Source organism: Phascolarctos cinereus, unplaced genomic scaffold (genome assembly GCF_003287225.1).
Source record: "Phascolarctos cinereus isolate Bilbo 61053 unplaced genomic scaffold, phaCin_HiC Scaffold_4;HRSCAF=312, whole genome shotgun sequence".
Lineage (NCBI taxonomy): Eukaryota > Metazoa > Chordata > Mammalia > Diprotodontia > Phascolarctidae > Phascolarctos > Phascolarctos cinereus.
In genome coordinates this window covers 164,771,486-164,779,321 of record NW_027555847.1, presented here as the reverse complement: position 1 = coordinate 164,779,321, position 7,836 = coordinate 164,771,486, and the positions used below count along the sequence as shown (strand labels likewise).

The window sequence follows — 7,836 nt, the reverse complement described above, 5'->3', positions numbered from 1 at the left end:
TAGCTCAGAATCCCCGAACTCCACCTATTCACCAGCCTCAGCCTTCCCAGTAGCAAAGACTAAAGTATTTAATGCTCTTCTTGTGGAAAAGATAAGAAATGAGTTGATGATACATTTAGCTATTTAGCCAATTATACAATTAAACGAGTTCAGTCAGTTGGTTGAACTGGGAGTTCATTTGTTAATGTTTCAGTGGCACTTGGTAGGAGGAGGTCACAATGAAGTGGCCCAGAGATCTGTGTTTGTACCTGTGCTTTTTAACATATCACCATTGTCTTGGATAAAAGCAGAGATGGCATGCCCATCAAATTTGTGGCAAATGCAAACCTGAGAGGACTAGCTAATACAGAAGAAGACAGAATCCAAAAAGTTCTCAAGTTAAAGCATTAAGCTACATCCACAAAGATTCATTTCAGTAGGGGCAAATGTAAAGTCTTACATTCGGGTTGAAAGAATTAACTTCCTAAGCATAAGATGGAGGAAGCATAGGTAGAAAGCAGCTTGTCTGAAAGTGATCTGGAAGTTTTAGTGGACTTCAGCTTAAAATGAGTCAGCAGTGTATTAATGCAATCAAAAAAATCTGTATATTGGGCTAAATTAAGAAAAGGATAGCTTCCAGGAATAAGCAAACAATAATTCCACTGCCCTCTGCCCTTGTCAGACCACAACTGGAATATTGTATTCAGGTATAGGTGCCATAATTTGAGGGCAATGATAATCTGGAGATTGTGCAGAGGATACATAGCATGATAAAAGGCTTCAAGTCCATGACTGATTGAGGGACATAGGAATAGTTAGCCTGGAGAAGACTCAGAGGGGATATGATAGTTCTCCAAGTTTTTGAAGGGCTGTCATGTGAAAAAGAGAGTAGATTTCTTCTATTTGGAAGCCAAAAGGTGAAACCAGGAGCTTGAAAACACAGAAGTGGCACATAAGGTTAATATCAAGAAAATTTGCTAATGGTGAGAGCAGTACAAGAGTGGAACAGGTCTACTGAGGAAATGGTGATCTTCTCCTCATTGGAGGTCTGTGAACAAAGGGTTGATGACTACTTGTCAGGTATGTTACAGTAGGGATTCCTTTCTAGTATAGGATAGATGAGATGGCTACCAAGGTCCTTCCCAACTCTGATTCTGAGACTTCACACAGCCTAATAAAATTTGGGATGAGGGGAAACACCTCTCTGGTGTTTGCACAAATTCCCTTAAGGCCTACTGGGTACCAGTCTTGAGTTGATCCAAAAGTAAGCAATTACAGGTCTCTACCATTTTTTTGATCCTTCTATTAATTAAACAGATGACATTATTACTTAGGGATTAGCCATTAGTGAAGATGAGCGCACATAGGAGTGGGAAGAAAAAGTGCTGAGTGAGGAAGGTATGCTATTAAGCCAGTTTCAATTATTTCATAATTATGATAAGGCTGGTACATTTCAGTTCTACCAAGTAAATGAGTTTGACTAATTTAGGACAGTTCACCATTTATTTAGACATGAATCTACTACAGCTCTTGTCTCTAACGCAACAGCACATTGGCCACTGCATAGTGCAAACAGGCTTTTTAAATGAAGTTTATAATTTTGAAAGAAATGTTATTGTGTGTCTCTTCTTTGAAAGGATTTTTGCATGTCCTGTGTCCTAAGAGTTATAATTGCTATACATTGCTGATTCAGGAGATGAATACTGTGAACAATCTGCGTTTTCTGGCACTTGGCATATGTTGGGCTGCCAGGTTAGAATGCCCGGCCTGGAGTCAGGAAGACTCCTCTTCCCAAGTTCAAATTTGGCCTTAGACACTTACTAGCTATGTGACCCTGGGCAGGTCACTTCACCTTGTTTGCCTCAGTTTCTTCATCTGTGAGGTAGAGAAGGAAATGGCAAACCACTCCAGTATCTTTGATAAGAAAACCCCAAATGGGGTCAGCAAGAGTTGGACATGACTGAACAACTGAACAACAACAGCTATATCTATGCAGATATGGAAATATAGATATATAGGTGGTGCATTGGATAGAGCACAGGACTTTGAAGTAAGGAATACTCGAGTTAGAATCCTGCCTGGGACACTTCCAAGTTGTGGGACCTGGGGCAAATGGCTTAAGCTCTTTGGATCTGTTTTCTCATCTGTAAAATGGGGATAACAATAGCACCTATCTCACAAGGTTGTTGTGAATTTTAAATGAGGCAACACATAAAATGTTTAGAAAACCTTAAAGTGCTATATAAATGCTAGCTACATCAACACAGTATCCCCGAAGGTCTTAGTGCAATTTTAAGTCATAAAAGTCTAAAATTGCACTAAGATTTTTGGGAATCTGTGTGTGGTGTATAAAATCTAAATTGAGTATTAAAAAAAATCGGATTTCCATTAGTGTAGCCATTCCCTCACCATCACAGATCACAACCCCTCTCTGTAGTAGAGTTTCAAGTTCTAGTGGCCAAAAGTATTTTAAAAAATCATTACTTAGTCATGATTAGGAATTACTTAGTAACTTGCTAGATGGGCCTTTTGGAAATTAGATTGACTGGTCCTAGGTACAACAGGCATGGGAGTTATTTATACAAAGTCTCTTCAACTTGGCAAAATTTGCCAGAGCTTGTACCCTATTAGTATAGTCTTAGCGAATCCAGAGTAACTTCACAATGAAGCACTTACTGCTGTTGAACTGGAGTGTAAGGTTGTAAAAGGGCAAGAATGATAGCACCGATTTTGTAGAGTTGCTATGGGGAATCAAAAGAGATAATGTGTAATGCAAATTGCAAACCTTAAAGTACTATGTAAATGCTAGCTATTATTATTTTTATTATATTTGCATTTTGGATCTAAATATATTTGACATCTAAAATATACATGCATCCAAAATAAATTTATAACTAGGTTTGATATCTAAAATATATGTATCTAAAGATATATGTGATGTCTAAAAATGTTTGATATTCCAAATATACTTTTATCTAGAATATATTTTATATCTGAAATGCATTTTGACTTATGTTTGATATTTAAAATATATATTTGATCTTTATAAAGTGGGCCTTTTAGCACTGCTTTCGTCAGACCAGATGAATGTTAAAAGGGTCAGTATGTCACTAAGTGATTTGTGGTGAGAATGCTTTATAGCCAAACTTCACACAGACTAAGATAAACACGAAGTTTTTCAAGATTTTGCTTGGGCAAGCTCTGTTTCAGGTGTGTTTGTGGTTTTGTTGTGGTTGTTGTTGCTTTTTTGTTTTTGCTTTTGTTTGCAACCTTACCTGGAACTCTTGTGCGGTAAAACCTTATTACAGTAGTTTTCCCCCAAGTTTGGGCTCTTCATCTAACTCATGAAAGCCAAATAATTATAGGACTCTTCCAATTAGATTCTGTTATAGAACCAAAGCACTGAATATTTGACTACACCACATGGAAGTGTGAAACCCAGAAGAGTTTTATGCCCCCAGGCATGTTGTACCTTCTATTTTAATAATTCTGACGAGGATTATATGTATAAATGGCCTTATTCTTGCTGGGTTTTGGTAACTATTATTTTCAAAATGAAATGAAGACACTTATGGATTTTGTCTTCTCCTTAGTTTATGGCCTGAGTGTTGTAGGATTGTTGAGTCTGAAGAGAATGAGGGAAATAGAAGAAATAGCATTTCATCATTTAGAAAAAAGACTATCATACTGACATTCAACTATGCTTGAAAAATGGTTTTGCTATTGTATTGGTAGAAACTACCACAATGGATCTCAGTGTGTCTCTAGATTTCAGGAAAGAAAATTTGCTGATGTGGTGGTACAGCCTGTGATCTTTGCTACTTGGGGGGCGGGGGTGGGCTTAGCACAGTGGGCTAAGCCAATCAGGTGTCAACACTAAGTCCATCATCAATAGAGTGAACCCCAGGTGGTGGTGGGGTAATGGAAAAGGGATTGCTTAGGAGGAGTAAACTACACCAGGTTTGAAAGGGAGCAGATCAAAGCTTCTTTGACTCTCAGACTTTTATGACAAAGTGGGATCAGCCTTTATTTTTGTTGTTCGTTCTTTGTTCTTGAAAAGGACCAATGATATCAGGAGGGTGATGTCTTGACTTGCAAGTGAATTGGATTTAAGTGAGGCCAAGCTGTGCAAAGTCATCAGCCTCACTCTGTCCTCCAGGGTCATCTGAGTCCAGTAGCGAGACATAAATTGGGACCATTTGCAGCCTGAGCAAAATAAGGAGACTCATAGAAATGAAGAGCCTAAACTTCTACGATGTCTTTGTCCATTTTCTTTTTTGTTTTTTTAAACTTTGGATAACTTCATGGTATGACCTAAAAAAGATCTAGTTTGTGCCTGTAAGAGTCTTCTCCTCTAATCCCAACAACAAGAATTACTGCTATGTTTTAAGGTTGATTCTTGGAGAGCTGGACTTTAGTTTTCTTGAATCTATACTTACTGGTTGGTCGTGTGCATTTGTCACTTTCCAATCATCACCCATGAATGGTAGTGTCTATTTAGTCATTCTTATATCTTTACTCTTTTTCTATTTTGTGCCAGTTGATTCCCTTTTCCCACTGAGTTTTGTTTTGTTTTATAATTGCTCAGTTTCAGGACCATGGTGCTAAAGAAAAGTCACTCTTAGTTTCATGCTAAAAGGATATGGATTTTCTGAAAATATGGACCCAGTGAACACTATTCTAGGGGTGGTCACTAATTATATAGAGGTCTAAGTTGACCATTTGAGCAAAAGTGGAGGACAATAATATAAAAGCACCATCAGGTGGAGTGATGTGTGTCTACATTTGCCTAGTATAATGTCATCCTGTTGCTGCCATCTTATTCATTATACTGTAATAATTCACTTTGAGATTTTGAGGTACTCTATCTGTCTAAATTTCTTTCTACAGGACAAACATCTACTAGATTTGTTTGCACGAAATAATATCTTTTATCTAAGTCATAGAGTACATGCACATATTTTTAGTGTTTCCTTAAGTTTTCTCAAATGGTGATTAGTATGCAGCAAGCTAGGTAAGTCTGGGTATGTCACAGGAGAATCATAAAAAGTGCCAGGAGAACAACTGTTCCCTTTCAGTAGAAAACAAACATCTCCCATAGAATACAAATAACATTAATGAGAAAGTTCAGGTCTCACCAGTAGTTCTCAGGGCTGCACAAAATATGACTTAAGGAGTAAACCATCCTTTTGATAAGATCTGGGAGAATCAGGGAGAACCTCTAACACTACACAAGATTTTCATTCACTCTTTTTTTTTTAATCAAATATTACGGTGATTTCTAAAGATGACAGGCAAAAAAACCCCTGTTTTTCAATAAAATGACTAGATTGCAACTCAGTTCCCAGGAGACCATTTACAGAATTAATCTTTGAGACTATGGAATATTAAAGAAATGTAATGAGAAGCAGAAATATATGTATAGATAATTTTGTGTGTATGTCTATATATTCTTTAGTGTTCTGATGCATAAACTAGCAAAGGCATGAATTATGAATGGGAACACATTGCTAATTGTGGACTAGGGCTTCCCAGAAAAGAAAAATATATTTGTATGTGTGTTCAGAGGAATGGCAGCTAAAGGGGAAAAAAAGATCTTTAGTCAAGGGGGAAAAACCTTTTCAGTGGTTTTTATAAAGACTAAAGGTAGGTCAGTCAACTTCCAATCATTGTTCTACCATCAAATTATAGTCCTAAGTGAAAAAAATATAATAGCCTGACCAAATCCTTATATCTTTTTGCTCTTCTAAAACCGTTCATCAAGGTTGATAGGGTGCAGCAAACACACAAGGAAGCTTGATCACACCCTAAGATGCTGTGGTCCCCTCAGTTTCAGTCGAAAGTTGTTTACTTTTAAAGTGCTCTTTGATACTGGGAGATATTTCAAGCTCAATACCAAATCACTACTTCTAACTCACCAGAAAGAATAGTACTATTCAATTAAATGGGTAGTTACCCTGATACAGTTTGTAGATTACAGGCCATTTTCCCCGCTATGTGAAAATTTGGACATATCTAAATAGTTTTCTTAAGAAAGTGTCAGAAATCTGGGTTTGTTCCTTGCCTCTCCTTTCCTTCCCCTGTGCTTATTATTTTATTATCCCAGACATTGGAACTTTTGTATTTATGGTCTATAGAATTAGACTATAGTTACCTAGGATAAGTATATTTTTATTTGGATAAACAATTAAAAAAAATGAAAACAAGAAGAAAATAGATTGGGTTTTCCTCATTGGTGACACCTGAGCTTAGTTCAATTTCTTAAGCAGCTGGAGTTGGTTTCATTTAATTCTTTGGAAAGGTAATTCGCTAAAGGGAAAGTTACTGGCCTGAGTGTGAAAGCACCTGCAAAAAATGAGTCATTTCAGATCCTGGGCATGGATCTCCTGCTGGGAAGGGAGTAAAACAATATGCATGCAGTATTCCTATCTTCTTGGAGAGAATGCAGGTGCAGCAGCATACCCCAGTAATGTATCTTTGTATATATTTAAGAAACAGTAAAAAAGCAAAATGACTCTGAACACCAACTTACATATACCTTTTCAGACTAAGCTTTTATTTTTAATATTACAAACCAGTTTTCTTTATTCACAAACCACTGTAGTGATATAAACACTAATTTCTAAAGACAGATATACACATTTTCTGGGTTTGCAGTTTTTTTGTTGTTTAGAAGTCACTATATGCCACACATGGTATTAATTTTTTCCCATAATTCATAATATCAGTAGTTATTTATATAAGTGAAAACATTCCCAATATATACTGTAAAAAAAAAAAACAAAACCTTTTTTCTTACATCTCAGACATACATTTTAAAATGACTTATTGGAGTCTTGTAAGGAGCTTTCTAAACAAAATATTCTGCATCATTAGTTGGCACCCACATCTTTTAAATAATTTTACTAAAACTACTTAAATCATGGGGGAAGTGCATCTCATCAGTGGAAATCAAAATTGCAAATAAATTTGGTTATTACCAACATATTTATAATTTGGTGTGTGTAATTCCAAAAAAAAGATGGCATTTCCACATTTTTCATTTGAAGCTACTTAGGGGAAAAAAAAATCCCCATTTTATTGTCCCAATTGGGATGCCTTAGCATTTTGGTAAATTTGATTTCCTTAAAAATATTATCCAGGCCACTTGTCTTTTCACACATTTGGTTTTACAGGTGGAGGAATGAACATGTCATATTAGTTCTACACCATTCCCCAACCAGTGGAAATTAATGTCACATATCCTTTTTATGTTCATTAACATCTTTCTCTTTTTGAGATAAGTTTATTTTCAGTCTTAGATATCAATGCTACAGAAACTTGGTTTTCAAATCTTGTGAAACTTTATTGATGGTTTATTGTCCAACTGATCATACTGCATGCACATACGATGACAAGAGGAAGCTGGATCACAAACACTTTTTTGTTTTTGGTTTTTTTTTTTGTTTTTATGGTTTTTTTGTGGTTTTGTGTTTTGTGTTTTTTTTTTTTTGTTAAAGCAGAGTTGTTAAAGCAAGTTGGCAGGTTCACAGCGGTGAGTTGATAACTTAGTAAAGTGCATGCCCTAGGGCATGCACTAGTACACATGAGAATATAACTATTAGCAGCAAAACTGCAGCGAGACAGTTTCCTGCTTTATTTCTTTAAATACAAAAAACAGGAAGACCCGTGACAAACACCCCAACTCAGGTTAACTTGTAAACAGGACAACATGGAAAGAGTCCAAACATATGCACAGACAAACTGCAAGTTTTTCAACTGTGTTTGAATCTGCCACCTCGGCCCCTTCCCCAGGTTAAGTATATGAGCTTCCAAGCAACCCAGGTGTGAGTCACTTAAATGCATGATGCTCTAGAA

The 7,836-nt window shown here is 36.4% G+C and overlaps 1 protein-coding gene across 36 annotated transcripts in view; it reads right to left on the bottom strand.

Moving 5' to 3' along the window:
- Positions 1-6,507: 6,507 nt before the first annotated feature.
- The window catches only part of RBFOX1 (RNA binding fox-1 homolog 1), a 1,746,265-nt gene continuing 1,744,936 nt past the window's right edge, over positions 6,508-7,836 (bottom strand). For all 36 annotated transcript variants that reach the window (XM_078152767.1, XM_078152757.1, XM_078152768.1 and 33 more), the window contains one exon: positions 6,508-7,836. This exon is cut by the window's right edge. The gene's annotated coding sequence lies outside the window, so the exon portion shown is untranslated.